Source organism: Oncorhynchus mykiss, chromosome 22 (assembly GCF_013265735.2).
Source record: "Oncorhynchus mykiss isolate Arlee chromosome 22, USDA_OmykA_1.1, whole genome shotgun sequence".
In the NCBI taxonomy this organism is placed as follows: Eukaryota; Metazoa; Chordata; class Actinopteri; order Salmoniformes; family Salmonidae; genus Oncorhynchus; species Oncorhynchus mykiss.
This window is the reverse complement of record NC_048586.1, coordinates 31,613,586-31,633,711: the sequence shown is the minus strand read 5'-3', so window position 1 is coordinate 31,633,711 and position 20,126 is coordinate 31,613,586. Positions and strand designations below refer to the sequence as shown.

The 20,126-nt window shown below is 41.0% G+C and overlaps 1 protein-coding gene across 2 annotated transcripts in view; it reads left to right on the top strand.

Annotated features, from left to right (window-relative positions):
• The first annotated feature begins 15,106 nt into the window (after positions 1-15,106).
• The window catches only part of itprid2 (ITPR interacting domain containing 2), a 45,789-nt gene continuing 40,769 nt past the window's right edge, over positions 15,107-20,126 (top strand). For both annotated transcript variants that reach the window (XR_005038820.1, XM_021579532.2), the window contains exon 1: positions 15,107-15,246. The gene's annotated coding sequence lies outside the window, so the exon portion shown is untranslated. The remainder of the gene's footprint in view (positions 15,247-20,126) is intronic.

Here is a 20,126-nt window from a genome sequence, read left to right as displayed (position 1 = left end):
AATCACCTACACTTAGTAGGTGACATCCGAAATGCGAAACAGTAGGTGACAGCCGAAACAGTGACATCCGAAATGGTCTATCACTCTATCATACAATACAAACGTTTATTTTTTGTTGTCCTAGGCTACTTGGCTAAAATGCTTGTTTGCTGATCTAACTTACTTTCATGGGCAATGTTAGCTAGTTAAAATTAGCCTTCTACATCTAGCTACATTGAACTTCCATCCTCTGAAGCCAGGAGCACAATATATGAATTAATGGCTGGATCAGAATCCACATTGTAATCAAATCAAACTTTGTTTGTTACATGCACCGAATGCAACAAGTGTAGACCTTACCGTGAAATGTTAACTTACAAGCCCTTAAAGCCCTTAACCAACAATGCAGTTCAAGAAGAGTTAAGAAAATATTTACCAAATAAACAAAAGTAAAAACACTGAAATAATAAAAAGTAACACAATAACATAACAATAACGAGACTATATACAAGGGGCACCGGTACCAAGTCAGTGTGCGGGGGTACAGGTTAGATGAGGCAATTTGTACATGTAGGTAGGGGTGAAGTGACTATGCATAGATAATAAACACAAATAGCAGCAGTGTACAAAACAAGTGTGTGGGGGGGGGGGGGGGGGGGTCAATATAATAGTCCGGTGGCCATATTTGATTAATTGTTCAGCAGTCTTATGGCTTGGGGGCAGAAACTGTTAAGGAGCCTTTTGGTATTATATAGGTCCTGTACTGCAGGAAGCTTGGCTCCAGTGATGTACTGGGCCGTACGCACTACCCTCTGTAGTGCCTTATGGTCAGATGCAGAGCAGTTGCCATACAGGCGGTGATGCTCTCGATGGTGCAGCTGTAGAACTTTTTGAGGATCTGGGAACCCATGTCAAATCTTTTCCGTCTCCTGGGGGGTAAAATATTTTGTCGTGGCCTTTTCACAACTGTCTTAGTGTGTTTGGACCATGGAAGTTTGTTGGCGATGTGCACACCAAGGAACTTGAAACTCTCGACCTGCTCCACTACAGCCCCGTTGATGTTAATTGGGGCCTGTTCGGCCTGTCTTTTCCTGTAGTCCACAATCAGCTCCTTTGTCTTACTCACACTGAGGGAGAGGTTATTGTCCTGGCACCAGACTGCCAGGTCTCTGACCTCCTCTCTATAGGCTGTCTTATCATTGTTTGTGATCAGGCCTACCACTGTTGTGTTGTCAGCAAACTTCATGATGGTGTTGGAGTTGTGTTTGGCCATGCAGTCGTGGGTGAACAGGGAATACAGGAGGAGACTAAGTACACACCCCTGAGGGGCCCCAGTGTTGAGGATCAGCGTGGCAGATGTGCTGTTGCCACCCTTACCACCTGGGGGTGGCCCGTCAGGAAGTTGCAGAGGAAAGTGTTTAGTCCCAGGGTCTTTAGCATAGTGATGAGCTTCGTGGGCGCTATGGTGTTGAACTCTGAGCTGTAGTCAATGAACAGCATTCTCACATAGGTGTTCCTTTTGTCCAGGTGGGAAAGGGCAGTGTGGAGTGTGATTGAGAATGCCTCATCTGTGGATCTGTTGGGGCGGTATGCGAATTGGAGTGGGTCTAGGGTATCTAGGAGGATGCCGTTGATGTGAGTCATGACCAGCCTTTCAAAGCACTTCATGGCTACCAACGTGAGTGCTATGGGCGGTAATCATTTAGGCAGGTTACCTTCGCTTCCTTGGGCACAGGGACTATGGTGGTCTGCTTGAAACATGTAGGTATTACAGACTCAGTTAGGGACAGGTTGAAAATGTCATTGAAGACACTTGCCAGTTGGTCAGCGCATACTTTGAGTACACGTCCTGGTAATCCATCTGGCCCTGCAGCTTTGTGAATGTTGACCTGTTTAAAGGTCTTGCTCACATTGGCTACCGAGAACGTTATCACACAGTCATCCAGAACAGCTGGTGCTCTCGCACATGCTTCAGTGTTGCTTGCCTCGAAGCAAGCATAAAAGGCATTCAGCTCGTCACTGGGCAGCTCGCATCTGGGTTTCCCTTTGTAGTCCACAATAGTTTTCAAGCTCTGCCACATCCGACGAGTGTCAGAGCCGGTGTAGTAGGATTCAGTCTTAATCCGGTATTGATCCTTTGCTTGTTTGATGGTTCGTCTGAGGGCGTAGCGGAATTTCTTATAAGTGTCCAGATTAATGTCCCGCTCCTTGAAAACGCAGCACTAGCCTTTAGCTCGATGTGGATGTTGCCTATAATCCATGGCTTCTGGTTGGGATATATGTACGGTCACTTTGGGGATGACGTCGTCAATGCACTTATTGATAAAGCTGATGACTGAGATGGTATACTCCCCAATGCCATTGGATGAAACCCGGAACATTTTCAGTGTTCAGTGCTTGCAAAACAGTCCTGTAGCGTAGCATCCGCGTCATCTGACCACTTCCATATTGAGCGAGTCACTGGTACGTACTGCTTTAGTTTTTGCTTGTGGTCTACAGCTTGTTGACAAAAAGACACACACCCCCACCCCTCGTCTTACCAGACGTAGCTTCTCTGTTCTGACGGTGCATGGAAAATCTCTCCAGTTCTATATTATCCGTGTCGTTCTTAAGCCACAAATCGGTGAAACATAAGATATTACAGTTCTTAATGTCCCGTTGGTAGGATAATCGTAATCGTAGGTTATCAATTTTGTTTTCCAATGATTGCATGTTAGCAAGTAGAATGGATGGCAGTGGGAGTTTACTCGCTCGCATACAGATTCTCAGAAGTCAGCCCGATCTGCATCCTCTTTTCCTCCGTCTTTTCTTCACGCAAATGACGGGGATCTGGGCCTGTTCCCCGGAGAGCAGTATATCCTTCTCGTCGCACTTGTTAAAGGAAAAAGCTTCTTTCAGTTCTTGGTGAGTCGGAGACGGTAGCAGCAACATAATGTACAAAATAGTTTTTTTTTTAAAAGTTACAAACAACTAAAATATGAACAAAATAGCACAATTGGTCAGAAGCATGTAAAACGTCAGCCATCTTAACAGTATGGAGAATTGCCCAGTATGGAGAATTAAGTAAACCACAAGTCCAAATCCCTATTTCCATCCATGGCAAACTTAGGAAAGGGACAATTTTAGCTAGCTAGTTAAACACTGGAAGACAACACAATCAGATGCAACAATTTCAAGTTTTTTTCTGTCAGTGACATATGCTCTCAATGCGATTTAGTAGGAGTGACGCCAAATCCAAACTGGCACAGCAGGACCATTCACAGTTTAGCTCACTCACTTTAGCTCAAAGCTGATTGGCTATTATTTTATACTTTCTTTATCAAGGGAGGCAAAATGCTTGCTGGCTTCCCTTGCATTCAATGCTACGGGCAGCAACAATCTCCATAAAAATGCCTAAAGTTAAACTCCATAGTGTCTGACACCCCAAGAAAAACACTTACAAGTTCACACAGTTTGCTCGGCTCTGAATCATCCCCGTGGGTCTATATTTAACAGGGTCTTTTAAAATTGCCCTGTTGAGTAGCACAGAGCATGGCTTTGCTTGGTGAACTAGGTAATCTTCAAGTGGCCACAGAACCTGGTCGCCTCGAAGTACTGCCTGAGAGAGAAGCAGGGAACACCTTATCTTGATTCTTTCATAAAACCAGGGCAAGTTTTGTTGGTCGAAAGTACCCTGCTAGAATGCTCGAAGAAGGTCCATCACACATTTTCCCAGACTGTATATTTCTATGACCATGTAAACTGTGGTAGCAGACGGTTGATATTTTCAACACCGCCCACAGCACTTCAACACCGCCCACAGCACTTCAACACCGCCCACAGCACTTCAACACCGCCCACAGCACTTCAACACCGCCCACAGCACTTCAACACCGCCCACAGCACTTCAACACCGCCCACAGCACTTCAACACCGCCCACAGCACTTCAACACCGTTAAAGAAGGGTTTCCCAAACTCGGTTCTGTCCCCCTGCTGGTTATTTGAATCGGCTGTGTAGTGCTGGGGCATAAAACCTGGGCTGCTCTAAAGGGGGAAAACAACAACTAAACGAAACAATTTGTTTGCATGTTTTACAGACCGTTATTACTAACTTAGGCCTCAATAATACACTGTGAGACCTGACTTTTTGGGTCAGCCCCGAATATTTTGCACTGCTGCGATGGTGTAAAAAAAATGCTGTCAACTGAGTGAGCAATTTAAACTGTGGTTAGAGCTGAAACTCCCGAAGTCACCCAACAGTTATAATCAGGGATGTAGTGCCACTTCCACGCTCAGCCACTTCTCAGAATGGTGCTATGTCTTGCAAGATTACTTAATGATTCATTAGTATTTTACATAACAAAACGAATTCCAAAAACACCACTTAATTTCTTATGACAATTTAGGATTTTTCTCATGTGAATAGAACTCAACAGCAGGTGCCATAGTCTAAAATGTGCTTTGAATGAAACAAAATGCAGGTGGCTGTGTTCAACTCCATCTGCTCTAAAATTCGATGAAACAGTAGTTAGGCTACTTAGCCTACATCATTCAAGAAGATCGAAATGCATATTCACATGAAACAGATTGGGATCCAATGGTTGGCATGCATTCAGCATGGACGTTTTACCTGTAAAATGTGAAGAATTATTATTCATGATTGACAGTGATGACGGCCTAATTTATAATAAGGTAGGCCTAATTTGGTGTTTTAGGATTGAAAAAATATAAAATTTTCATTGAGCCACTTATGTGTAGACATATGGAATCGTGCAATGTGGAGGATGTAGGCCTATTGTATGTATATTCTACAATGATTTTATAGCCTACAATAGGCTACATGTAGGTACCAACTTTCATTCAGAAATGATGATGTAATAATAATACAAAATTGTGCTCTGGTAGGCTACCTAAAAGATAGCACTACACCACTGGTTATAATAAATGTAAAGCAATTGCCATGTGGAACTGATAGTTCCAGCTATGTTTTGATTGGGACAGGATCCTTGCTGCTTTGAGACAAGCCTTGATAAATCAATCAATGTCAGATTGTTGTTTGCACTGAATCTCCTTTTGGATATTTAGTTACAATTATGCTGGGAAATGTTAGCTAAGTGGAGGTGAGTGCTAGTGATCATTAGTCTAGTAATTGAAAGCAATGCAGGTATTCTCTCTCTACACACACACACACGCACACACACACACACACACACACACACACACACACACACACACACACACACACACACACACACACACACACACACACACACACACACACACACACACACACACACACACACACACACACACACACACACATTAGGCCTACAGCCTACCTGATGAGCTTCCCTGATGTTTTCCTGAACTTTCCAATAACTTTCTGATGCATTTCACTTAGTCTACTGATGTGAATCCACTTTTACACTTTTCCTATAGGCTATCAAGTAATTTTGACATATTTTCTTATTGGTTAAAAAGGTCATAAGGCCTACATCGTTTCAAAAACAATCTAGCTGAAACCACTAGCCTATTGGCTTCATTGATTTACTGCATTTATTATCTTGTAATTGTAGGCAAGGCTACTTGCTGATAGATTATTTTAAATATTATTGTAACAGTAGGCCTACCTACACAATAATATCCTATTTGGTTACTGACCACAATCCATTCAATTAATAACAAGAAGTGTTGATTATTTGGCCTTAGGGAGAGAGAGCACAGCGTACGGAATTAAACATAGCACCGCAGGAAGCAACACAATCTCGCATTCAATTCGTGCATATGTGTACATAATGCATTTCAGCAAATGTCGTGCGTTTTCAGGAAGAGGTGCTGGAAGTGCCGCAGATAAATTGAAATACATTTGCCAAATTATATAATTACTTCTGTCTCTACAGAAATAAATGAAATAATTGCAAATACTACACCATAGAGCATAATTTAGCCACAGATGATTAATAGCTTATTTAAAAAATGTATTGCTGTTGATTGTGTTTTGTCACTTTATGAGCGCATATGCATAGAGTTGAGAATCGAGCAAATGGTCAGCCAGCGCGGCAAATATCAAACAGATGATTGTTGAGTTGTTGCTGGTGTCAATGTGGCTGTCAATGAACAGCAGCCAGCAGCTAAATTATATTTTTCATTATTTCAAAATACAATTGAGGGAAAAAACTGTTTGTATAATAAGTGAATGCAACTAGAAACTATAATTTCCCTCATCATATTGTAGGCTTGAGATATGTATTTTCATTGGCCTATGCTATTGGTTGCATCCAAGACATGGGTCGTCCTTTTTATTGATCTCAGTATGTCAATGTCAGCGTAGCTTGTCATTTTGTGTGGTATAAAAAACATTACTGAAATGTCTACAGTCATGTAAAGTTACGTAGAATTGCAGGAAATTATTTTCGAAAAGGCTATTTCTTTTTCTCAGGCCCGCAAACCCCTCAGTCCCTGGCCTTCGGGATTTATCCCCAAATGTTATGAAACTCTGGTGACCGCCCTAAGACCAGGCTATCGGTTGAACATATTAGCTAAACATATTTGCCAAGCGTTTTAAGACACAAATAGAAGTGTGCAAATTCAACTAATTCCTTTATATTGTAGCCATATTGTAATAGTGTTGTCTTTTTTGCAAATATTATTAATGTATTATGTGCTCAATAATATGATACTTTATTGTTTGCTCTTAAAACCAAAAATTAAATACAAAAATATAAACCAGGTTTAAATTGTGTCAAAATCAGGCAAAGCAAGCCGTTTTCCCAGTGACCTCATAGCATAGTTTAACGAATTCTTATTCCGTCTCACCAGAGAGAACATGCATTGTGTTCAACTCGGTGTTTGGTTGCAAACAAAACCTAAACCCATTGCAGCTATTTGAATATGAGGATCTGACCTTCCATTCCCTAATCAGAACCCCGTCCGGCCTTGTCTCAGAGCAGGGAAACCATCCTGAGTCCCTACTCCAATTCTTCACTAATGCCCATCCGCTTGAATAGACGCTTAGATTGCAATGAAATGCTAAACGGAATTAATTCACTTTCATCGCACTAATTGCTTATGCAAAAATGCAAATGTGCATTAATTAGTTAGACCACTGATTAGTTATTTGGTATTGGCGTGTAATAAATCACGCTGGAAGGTGCAGACAGTGATAATGTCCCAAATGCCACCCTAATCCCTATTTATTGCACTAGTTGTGACCAGGGCGAATATAGGGCTCTGGTCAAAAGTAGTGCACTATGTAGGGAATGTGGTGCCATTTGGGATGTGTACAGTAAAATCCTGGCTCGGGACTCAGCTGTGGCCCATAGCGGGATGGATTTTGGTTTCAATAATATGCTAAGAACACTTCCGGGGGTTTCATATAGCAGGTGACCGACCACCTGCTGCATAAACGTGCCTGCCTGAACCCCTATGGAGTGCACATGATCTATATAGTTTATTAGGGAAATTAATAATAACACCAATATCCTAATAATAACAACAAATAATAATCATAATAGTGTTAGTATTATTACTATGTCGTAATATAAATATGAACATATTAGGCCTATAGTTGTAATATAATAATAATTAAAGTAGTATAAAATCATTATAATTTGTAGGGAACTCAGAATGATGTCCAATAGTGCACTACACACAGAGTGTGCAGCTGTAGTGTATGTAAGCATTCACTGTAAGGTCTATCTTCACCTGTTGTATTCGGCGCATGTGACAAATACAATTTGATTTGAATTGGAATAAAAGTTTGGGAAAAAGTAAAGAAATCAATTATTTTAAGGCAACAAAAAAAAACGCACCTCTTCGTAAGGCAATAATAATGTTCAGGGGGTCAATGTTGTAAAATGTTGGGAACTTTAATTGTATGTCTTGTTGTTCTATTAAAACACAGATAACAGTCACCCATATATCATAATTACATCTTTTCATATCTGTTTTACTACGTTCTTCGAAGAAGACAATAAAACGGTAATCGTAACTTTTGTTTTTGTAATTAAGAAACACAGGTGCCACTCGAATATGTGATGAAATGATGAAATGTCATTGTTTATTCGTTAAGAACGGGAACACGTAATATGAGTCCATAAGATTTTAATTGGCGTGGGTGAGGGAAACCTTGACGTCACGGTCACTGATATGTGCACAGGCACACTGTCAGAGATCTGTATTTCTCACAACAGAGCAATAAATGTTTTTCGCTTCCTAAAAGTTTTTTTTTTTTTTAAGGATGCTGCCTGCGGTTGCATTGGAAATACAATGGCGTCGTCTTGTGGTGGATATGAAACATTACGTCGGAGGCAGCAGTTGAGCTTTTATTTGACTTTTAATCTTAAAACTATGCTATCAAGTTGTAGGGGAGAACGAGGTAAGTTGTCATTCGGGTAAATGGTCAAACTGTTCATACCTCTAACATGAGAGGCACAATCTCAAATAGCTACTTTATGTGACTACATGTTCTATGGTCAAATTCGTGTTCACATGTGGGCAAAAGTAAAATAATTGTCACGTTACATTTTATGCAATACATTTTATTTAGGTATGAATGTTCAAAATTATAATTTTACACTGAGTAATGGAGACAATAACGTGTCTTTTGATGCTTTAGTTGCAGTCCTATGTTGAGCTAACCTTGAGATTTAGCCAACAATAGCACACGTCAGTTTGGGACAAGTGTCTCAATGATCTTGGGCAAGTCTTCACATGTGACAATTTGCCCCAGTATACATAGACACATAGAACATGTTCAAAAAACATTGTGATATTGTGTAATCAGCTCTGATAATAGCATAAAATGTTACTGTAAATGTATTATCATATATACGTATAGTTTAGAGCAGCAGACATATCCCTGGACTACACAAGACAGGCTTTGGTGTGTGTGTGTGTGTGTGTGTGTGTGTGTATCTACTAACACACTACATGCCTACTGTATGAGACAGTATATCCACACACACACACACACACTACTTCATACAGTGTCATGAATTTAGTGTGGTGTTATGAATTGCATTGTGCCAACAAGGATAGTAGACAGGGAGGTGGGCGTAATAAGCCTGTAATGAATATGTAATTGCAATGAGGAAATGTGTTTTTGAAGGAAGGAAGAAGGAAGGAAAGAAAGAAAGAAAGTGGGGAAGGAAAGAAAGATGGTTAGAAATGATAAAAGAAAACAGAGGATGGCAGCACAGGCAGCACAGGCATAATGTTAAAGGCAATGAGGCAGGTGAAGTTGCAGAACAAATCAATCAGGAGTACGGCAAAGGATTTTGACATAAATTACCGTACTCTGACTCTGTATTATTAAAAGGTTACCAGAGAAGAAGTTGAAAGTCAGACAGCCATGCCAACAACAGTGGTTGGCTATACAAAACCACTGCAGTTTTTTTCACCTGATTTGGACCTGCAGCTTGTTCAGTATATTACTAGGTCAGCTGACATTTATTTTGGTCTGTCTCTAAGTGGGGTCAGAAGACTTGCCTACCAGTTTGCTATGGCACACCAGGTGAAGTTTGCGCCAATGTAGGCAGAAAAAGAAAATGCCAGCTCGAAGTGGTTTACAGGCTTCTTAAAGCGGCATCCAATGCTGTCGCTGAGAAAGCCAGAGGCAACTAGCCTTGCCAGGGCAAGTAGCTTCAACAGAGAAAATGTTAATGCTTTCTTCGACAATGTAGCATAAGTGCTACAGAGATATCAATTTGGACCAGGAGACATATGGAATGTTGATGAAACTGGGGTGACCACTGTACATAAACCTGACAAAGTGGTGGGCAGATGTGGATTCAAACAAGTAGGGTCACTGACCTCCCCTGAAAAAGCTATCTCAGCTACAGGAAATAATATACTTCCATATTTTATATTCCCCCGTGTCAACTTCCACAATCATTTCCTGATCAATGGGCCACCTGGCAGCAAAGGAGTGGCAAATCTCTCTGGGTGGCTGAAAGATGTGCACTTTCTGAAACATTTCGTCGAGCATACAAAATGTTCAAAGGAGAAGCCCTGTTTACTCCTTTTGGACAACCATGAGTCTTGTCTGTCCATTGATGGACTCAATTATGCCAAAGAAAATGGCATAATTATGCTGTCATTCCCACCCCATTGCTCTCATCGGCTTCAATCCTTAGACAGGTCTGTCTACGGGCCGCTAAAGAGGCACATCAACACCGTGTGTGATGCCTGGATGAGGAACAATCCCGGGAAGATAATGTCAGTTTATGACATTCCTAGGATTGTGGCAATCGCCTATCCTCTGGCTGCAACCCCCCTTGAACATTCAGGCTGGCTTTAGGGTGGCTGGGGTACAACCTTACAACATGGATGTATTTCTGGAAACCGAGTTTGTGCCATCCTACGTAACAGATCGCCTCATTCAGAACCCAACCCTACTAGGCCCCAGCACCAGCCCTGCCCTGCCAGGCCCCAGCACTATTCCAGACCTTTCAGGCCCCAGCCCCAACCTGCCAGGCCCCAGCCCCAACCTGCCAGGCCCCAGCACCATTTCAGCCCTGCCAGGCCCCAGCACCATTTCAGCCCTGCCAGGCCCCAGCACCATTTCAGCCCTGTCTAGCACGAGCTCAGACACAGACCTGCCCAGTTCTTATGCTAGCACCAGCTCACCCTTGTCCAGTAATGCCATTGCTGACAGCAGACTACCATCTCCAGAGGACATCCGGCCATATCCAAAAGCTGGCCCCCAGAAAACCAGCTTGTAAAGGAAGAAAACAGCACAAAACAGCAATTCTAACTGACACACCAGTGAAGCATGCACTAGAAATAGAAAAGAATAAGGCACGATCTGTCACGTTCTGACCTTTATTTCCTTTGTTTTGTATTTATTTAGTATGGTCAGGGCGTGAGTTGGGTGGGCAGTCTATGTTTGTTTTTCTATGTTTTGGGGCGTTTCTATGTTTCGGCCTAGTATGGTTCTCCATCAGAGGCAGGTGTCATTAGTTGTCTCTGATTGAGAATCATACTTAGGTAGCCTGAGTTGCACTGTTTGTTTGTGGTTGATTGTCTATGTCATTGGCTTGTGTCAGCACAGGTCTCATTTGTAGCTTCATGGTCGTATTTGGTTTATTGTTTTGTATGCAGTGTCAGTACTTTCTTTATTAAAGATTTACCATGGACACTTACCACGCCGCATATTGGTCCTCTGATCCTTTTCGCCTCTCCTCTTCAGATGAAGAGGAGGACGACCGTGACACGATCTAGCAAAAGGCTGTTTCCGAAGAAAGGGAAGCAAGGGGGGAGTCAAAATCTGGATCTGCAAAAACCAAGAAGCTAAAAAAATAAAAACCGTAGAAGAGTCATCATCAGATGAAGAGGAGTGCTTCTGCCTCGTCTGTGTGGAGCCATTTTCAAACAGCCTTCCAAAAGAGACTTGGGTGAAGTGCGTGAGATACAACAAATCGACCTGGCCAGGGTATCCTGGAAGGATATTGATCTCATCCCGTCAGTAGAGGATGCCTGGGTATTTTTAAAAAATGGCTTCCTAACCATCTTAAATAAGCATGCCCCATTCAAGAAATTTAGAACCATATATATATATAGCCCTTGGTTCTCCCCACACCTGATTGCCCTTAACCAACACAAAAACATCATATAGTGTTCTGCATTAGCATCGAACAGCCCCCGTGATATGCAGCTGTTCAGGGAAGCTAGAAACCATTATACACAGGCAGTTAGAAAAGCCAAGGCTAGCTTTTTCAAGCAGAAATTTGCTTCCTGCAACACTAACTCAAAAAAGTTCTGGGACACTGTAAAGTCCATGGAGAATAAGAACACCTCCTCCCAGCTGCCCACTGCACTGAAGATAGGAAACACTGTCACCACTGATAAATCCACCATAATTGAGAATTTCAATAAGCATTTTTCTACGGCTGGCCATGCTTTCCACCTGGCTTCTAAGGTCTTCGAAAGCCAAGTCAACAAACAGATTACCGACCATTTCGAATCTCACCATACCTTCTCTGACATGCAATCTGGTTTCAGAGCTGGTCATGGGTGCACCTCAGCCACGCTCAAGGTCCTAAACGATATCTTAACCGCCATCGATAAGAAACATTACTGTGCAGCTGTATTCATTGATCTGGCCAAGGCCTTCAACTCTGTCAATCACCACATGCTCAACGGCAGACTCGACAGCCTTGGTTTCTCAAATGATTGCCTCGCCTGGTTCCCCAACTACTTCTCTGATAGAGTTCAGTGTGTCAAATCGGAGGGTCTGCTGTCCGGACCTCTGGCAGTCTCTATGGGGGTGCCACAGGGTTCAATTCTTGGACCGACTCTCTTCTCTGTATACATCAATGATGTCGCTCTTGCTGCTGGTGAGTCTCTGATCCACCTCTACGCAGACGACACCATTCTCTATACTTCTGGCCCTTCTTAGGACACTGTGTTAACAACCCTCCAGGCAAGCTTCAATGCCATACAACTCTCCTACCGTGGCCTCCAATTGCCCATTAAATACAAGAAAAACTAAATGCGATCTCCTCACCCGATCGCTGCCTGCACCTGCCCGCCTGTCCAACATCACTACTCTGGACGGCTCTGACGTAGAACACATGGACAACTACAAATACCTAGGTGTCTGGTTAGACTGTAAACTCTCCTCCCAGACCCACATCAAACATCTCCAATCCAAAGTTAAATCTAGAATTGGCTTCCTATTTCGCAACAAAGCATCCTTCACTCATGCTGCCAAACATACCCTTGTAAAACTGACCATCCTACCAATCCTCGACTTCGGCGATGTCATTTACAAAATAGCCTCCAATACCCTACTCAACTAATTGGATGCAGTCTATCACAGTGCAATCCGTTTTGTCATCAAAGCCCCATATACTACCCACCATTGCGACCTGTACGCTCTCGTTGGCTGGCCCTCGCTTCATACTCGTCGCCAAACCCACTGGCTCCATGTCATCTACAAGACCCTGCTGGGTAAAGTCCCCCCTTATCTCAGCTCGCTGGTCACCATAGCATCTCCCACCTGTAGCACACGCTCCAGCAGGTATATCTCTAGTCTCTAGAGTCTCTAATCTCTAGTCACCCCCAAAACCAATTCTTTCTTTGGCCGCCTCTCCTTCCAGTTATCTGCTGTCAATGACTGGAACGAACTACAAAAATCTCTGAAATTGGAAACACTTATCTCCCTCACTAGCTTTAAGCACCAACTGTCAGAGCAGCTCACAGATTACTGCACCTGTACATAGCCCACCTATAATTTAGCCCAAACAACTACCTCTTTCCCTACTGTATTTATTTTATTTATTTATTTTGCTCCTTTGCACCCCATTATTTTTATTTCTACTTTGCACATTCTTCCACTGCAAATCTACCATTCCAGTGTTTTACTTGCTATATTGTATTTACTTTAACACCATGGCCTTTTTTTGCCTTTACCTCCCTTATCTCACCTCATTTGCTCACATCGTATATAGACTTGTTTATACTGTATTATTGACTGTATGTTTGTTTTACTCCATGTGTAACTCTGTGTCGTTGTATGTGTCGAACTGCTTTGCTTTATCTTGGCCAGGTCGCAATTGTAAATGAGAACTTGTTCTCAACTTGCCTACCTGGTTAAATAAAGGTGAAATAAAATAAATAAATGAAATGGGCCCATGATGCATGCACCTAAGGCCAGGCAATTTATGTGTGCCAGAACTGTGACTCAGAAGATGAGTCCGATTAGTCAGATACGGATGTAGGTCGTATAAATTGTTACAAAACCGTGCATTAGTGCATCAGTGGGTTTAAACACCATGTCTGTTTTGTTAAGACTTGAAACATTTAAGCAAGTTATCTGCAGCATTACATTCCATTCCGATTACAACAATTACCGTGGATCTATGTGCACGCCAGAGAACTTTCGATTTCAAAGTTGAGAGTAAGGTGGTCGTGCCACTTAATGAATCTTAATGGTCTTCCAGCATTATTGTTTTGATTGAAAGGCATGATTTGCCAGATTCTCTAGGCATAATTGTTTTTATTTAGAGTTCTTTAATGAAGTTGAATTTGGTTTTGAATTTGAAATTAAAATCAATATTCACAATTAATTAGTTGTGATCTTATTTGTTGATAATCCAATGTGACAACTTATTGTCACAAGTGCACACTCTCTATTTAACGGTCTACAACTCTGTACTGAAATAATATATGAAGATGTAATGAATACAAAATATGTTCCCAAGACTTCCTTCTTTCATTTGGTATGACATTTATACCATTGTGATGTATTGTGCCCAGTAAATGTTAGACAGCGTGAAAAGTGTGACAACATACCTCGCTCTCTCTTACTTTCACAGTTGTTGAAATTATAAACACCTAAAACATTTTACAAGCTTCTGCAATAGGGTAGGCCTAACCTAGTCAGAAATGGTTTACCTAGTCAAAAGTTCCTGACATAGCCATTAGGTCAGTTGTGATTTCAAATGTCCATAAATGTGTGCAATACAAACGTTTTCCAGAGGTGGATCTGGATGGGTATTTTGACAATTTATTAGCAGCAAAGATGAAAACACACATAGTTACAAGGTGTAAATGAGTAAGGTGGTTGTGTCACTTAATGGATGGTAACAAATTACATTTCGATTTTGAATTTCTGAACAAACAAAAGACTGCTTCCCTACTTCCAGGTCACCTGTGTGCCAAAGGCCTAAATCCACATGATCAGTGACCCATGCATGACTCAACATATAGTGCCCTCTAATGCAGTTTTTAAACCTCTCCTCGGAGACCCCCCAGACTAATTGAATCAGAAATAGTTCAAATACATTGATTGGCTGGGGGTCCCGGGGATAGGTTTGAAAACCCCTGCTCTAGTGTACAAATTAAGTAGAATAAAGAAAGACAGACTAACTATCGTCTACAAAACAAAACAACATCATATGCAGGCGAGGACAAAGTGGCTCCTACACTCTGGGAAAAATAAAGTTATTACATTTTGTTGTATTGTCAGGACCTGCTCCGAGGAAGTTCAAATACATTCACATATTGTAATTTACTATTACTAGGCGCCTACTGTATTTCACTGTTTGCACTACGCGTATACCACCAGCAGGTTACAGAATATCCTAGTGGAAGACGTCATCTCATCCTAGATATGAATACAGACTCTCTGGCCGCCCGCCCCTTGTTATGTTACTTTACTCCCTCCGGAAGCGGAAGACTAGTTTTCTTCGTAAATGAAGTTTCGGCAAAGTTTGTCAAATTCCAGTTCAACGGAGTTACTTTTCAACGCTTCAAACTCCTTTTCAACCCGCATCACAATGGTAAGTGTTTATGTTTTTATGGAAACAACATACGAGGATAACTCGAAATCTGATGCCAAACTTTTACCGTGGCGCACTTTGCCTGATGCAATTCACATGGACCTCACTTGTCACTGATTTCAATCCCCAAGTCATTTTTGGGAAACAAATGGACGACCTTTATATCAACTGGAAATGTACATGGCAAATGGAAGTCAAAAAACAATGTAATTACATAGCGTACACTGCCCGATATGTTATGTCACGAATATCATTTAGAAAGGTAGTTTAGGCTAAAAGGCTAAAACACTTCAGGTGGGAGACTACACATTTTTTTGTGCAAGACGTGTTGTGAGACCCGACGTGTAACCAATATAGGCTTTATTTTTCAGACGTTGGAGGCTGAGACATCAGCGAAGTAGCCTACTGTTTTACAATTGTTTAAGTCAATAGGCCTATCTCATTTCCAATGTTCCTCGTCCCATACGCCCCCTCATGGGACACATTATAAACATGCAATGAGTAAACTTGCCTGGACCCCAACGTCGAGCAGAAATGAGCGTTTGAATCAGGAACGTTTCCTCTCACGACCTCTACAAGCTAGAATGTTGAATACAATTATATTTTAACATATCATTTTATTTAACATTCTGACTTGTAGCGGTCGTGAGAGAGGGAACTTTCCTGGGTCAAAAATTAATTTCTGCCCGACATAGAATATAGCATTATATGCTATTCATTGTGTGCTTCCCAGGCAATGAGTAAACATAACTCATATATATCATGCTTTAATTTCGCTGTGTATTTTGGTTGTGTTTAAATACTGTCCACATCGCCTTTAAACAGGTTAGAAGTTGCAGTAATAATCCCTCTACTCTTAGCCTGCTTTTCAAAAACTTTATTTCCTACATGTTCTGTTCATGAATAGATGTGGGAGAGAAAAAAAACTCTGTATATAAATAGTCAATGCATTTGCATAATATTGACCAAAGAGAGAGCCTTAGAGATTCAGCACTTCCATGTACAGTAGGTAAAGCACTTTATACGTATTCTATTCGTACAGGAGAAACAGGACTTAGAACTCATGTCTGGTATTCAGTGTTTTACAGGTTACTGTATATCTGAGTGTCCCATCTTTGAAGTAACTTAGATGACATTTATGTTAAAGCTTGATGCCTGTATGAGGAAATGTTCACAACAATGTTTTTACATGTTCAAGATAAACGTTTTGCTGTGTGTGGTTACGCGCTTCCTCGAAAACCAGGAATTGCGCTAAGGAGGTCTGTAGTCTCCTGAGAGGCCAGCCGAACGCATAGACAGTATTTGGGGCTATAGACAGGCCATAGACAGAACTAGTGTCTGGCATTTTCTCCGGCGCCAACGTGCTTCTCTGAATCCAGGTATTGCACAGGGGAGGTCTGTCATCTCTTCAGAGGCCAGCCTATACATATAAATAATAATACATTTCATTTCTAGTGGCATTCTAATTTACTTACATCACATCTCCACATTGTGAGCAACCATTAAAAAAGGCTTTAATGAATAAGGGCAAAAAACATTAACCAATAATTAAAAGGTAGTGGTCTAGTACTTTACAAGATGCACAGAATAATAAAGCTGGCAACAAGGACTAAAACAATAGAACTTGAAACTAAGTTATAGGACCAGCAATAGACATCAGTTGGTAGAGGTATATGCTAGCTATACAGTGGCTAGGGGCCCTTTAGTTCATCCTGCTGTGTTGGTTTTTATCTTACATATTAAACAGTAGGGCACAGACGTTCCTCCTTGAGCAAACTAGCTGCCTATCTGACTTGGGGTCACATGTTTCGTGTGTGTGTCCCAAATGCCACCCGATTCCCTACATAGTGCAATAATTCTGACCAGAGACATATGGGCCGTGGTCAAAAGTAGTGCACTATATAGGGAATAGGGTGGCCTTTGGGACTTGGCCTGTGTTTTTCTTGATGACGTCATCCAGGTGGGTGTGCCACACCTGTGCTGATAAGTGAGTGTTTGCAGAAGTAACACGGGTGGATCCACCAAGTAGACTATCAGAGGATGCGTGTCTGCATTGAGACCATTGACTACATTTCTACCAGACTTGTGAAAGTGTTGCCAGTAGCTTATATTTCTAACTACAGGAGAGAGTTAAGGAAAAAGAACAGACCGGACTGCATGTCAGAAATGCTCTGTTATTATTCTAGGAGAAGGCCCCTGACTGAATGACTCATGCTTGAAGAATTAGGGACATGTAAAATAAAACAACTCGCAAGCCTTTTAAAGACATTTCATGACTTTGATTTCAAAGACATGCCATATTTTGATTGAATTATTCATGTGCTTTCTATCTATTTTTTTGTAATTTCCATGTAAAAAGATCTGTTAGCATCAACAAGTGAAGTTCATAGGAGCATTTAAAATTAGGTGTCAAGTCTATATTTTTGAGAAATGAAGTAATAATGCATTTTTCAACCATTCTCCCATAAAATTAGGAATAAGATTAGGAGAAAAATAAATTAAGAATGAGCAAACACAAATGGTAAAGGTGTTTACCAGAAAAAGTATTGTCCTGAAATGGACATGAAATGAATTCAAACGTGAGTTGGTTTCAGGTGTGGTTTGATATGTGTTCGCTGTTTTGAAGAGTTAGCCAAATTATTTTGCCAATTAGCTTCAGCCGTGGTGTGCAACTGTGGTGAAGGTGGTTTCACTTTGGATAGCATCATGATGATGTGGTCGGTGACAGTTCGTCTCTTGAAACATGAATACTGACATGTAAAACAATTTGGGCTTGTGTCAACAGTGGACTAATAAAAAATAAAAAAATATATTGTGAGTGGATTTTCTTTTAAGAGTGTTTGAAAACGTGGTCACATACAAAAACGGATGGAGATTCTACAGCAATTCTGTTACCAAACTTTGCATCTGCACAGTTTTTCCAGGAAATGTGTTTTTGTAAAATGTTCAGTGTAAATTGTTAAAAGTAAGCTAATCCTTGTTCATAGAGTTGTATGGTTTGTTAAACTTTGAAATCAATGTTTTTTGTTTGGCATATACATGCCATTGTGGAATTGCCCTTTTGTACTTTAATAATTTATTAGCACAGCTGGTTCTGAACCAGAGCCATGATGTAGAATTACATAAGCTTTCAGCCTGTAAGCATTCCTGATGTTCAGAGTGGTACAGTACAAACCATATCGCGTAGCCTGGATTTCTTTACACAATCTGACTGAGTGATTGAGACTCGTGTTAACCTTGTAGAGCAGGACAATGGGGTTCTTTAGCACTTCATTAAAGAAATGACCAGGGCCCGGCTTCCTAAAAGCATCTTAATAGCGCGGAAATCCCGTTACCGGGATCAAATTCGACAACATCCGGTGAAATCTGAGTGTGCCAAATTCAAAATACAAAATCGTAATATTAAACATTAAATACAAGTGTCTTACATAGTTTAAAAGTGTAACTTCTTGTTAATCCAGCCGTTTTGTCAGATTTCAAAAAGGCTTTACGGCGAAAGCATACCATGCGATTATCTGAGGACAGCGCCCCGCGTACAAAAGCATTACAAACATTTTCCAAACAAGCAGAGGCGTCACGAAAGTCAGATATAGCGATAAAATAATCCATTACCTTTGAAGATCTTCCTCTGTTTGCAATCCCAAGGGTCCCAGCTACACATCAAATGGTTGTTCTGTTCGATAAGTCCTTATTTATATCCCAAAAAAGTCAGTTTAATTGGCGCGATTGATTCAGTAATCCAACTGTTTCCCTCAATCAAAATGCATACAAATGAATCCCAAAAGTTACCAATAAACTTCGTCCAAACAAGTCAAACAATGTTTCTAATCAATCCTCAGGTACCCTAATATGTAAATAAACGATTCAATTTAAGACAGCGAATAGTATGTTCTTTACCGGAGATAAATAACGAAGTGCGCGCCCTCATCCATGCACGCCACAATACTACATTCAAAATTGGAGCCACCTAGAAAAACTACAAATTCTAGCAAATTTTTCAAAAAACAAGCCTGAAAGTCTTTATAAAGACTGTTGACATCTAGTGGAAGCCCTAGGAACTGCAATCTGGGAGGTATTCCTTTGATTTTCTCATGAACAAGGATTTGGATGGGCAGACACCCCAAAAATAAATAAAAAATAAAAATCCGGATGGATTCTCCTCTGGTTTTCGCATGCCGTATCAGTTCTGTTATACTCACAGACATTATTTTAACAGGTTTAGAAACTTCAGTGTTTTTTCTATCCAATACTACCAATTATATCCATATCCTAGCTTCATCTGAAATACCGAATACTGCCACCGGCTCTCAAGAAGTTAAGGCTAAGTTCATTGTTAGAACCTTCGTAGGAACATCGTTAAATCTCTGAGCTGTTTCCCAAAACCATTGTTATTAAAGTTTCACTTGAAAACGCTCAATCTACAGCCTACCTTAGACCACTCGTAGAACAGCTAACACGTGTTAGGTTCTTATTTTTCAAAGTAAATAACTCACGAACACTAGAGAAGCTTTAACCAAGTTTAATCTTTCCCAAATGTTCTGTACAGCTGAAATCAGACCGTAATACATTTCAGACATCACAGTTTATATGCATCCTACTTAAGACACTCCTCCTTACAGTTCATGGCTCCACAGGAAAGAAGGTAACCATATACCAACCCTGATTACTCCCTTAAGGGGAACTGACCTCACCTCCTGACCTCAACCCCTTCTTCACCTAATCCACAGATATCCATCTGTCTTCCCTATATCAATACATCGCTCTCCTCCATCAAACACATTCCAAAGCCTTCTGTCTTTCTTCAGAGAACCATTAACTTCTAACACAACCCAGTTTCTTTCATTTCCTATAATTCATTTACTACCTCAATGATCTAAGTT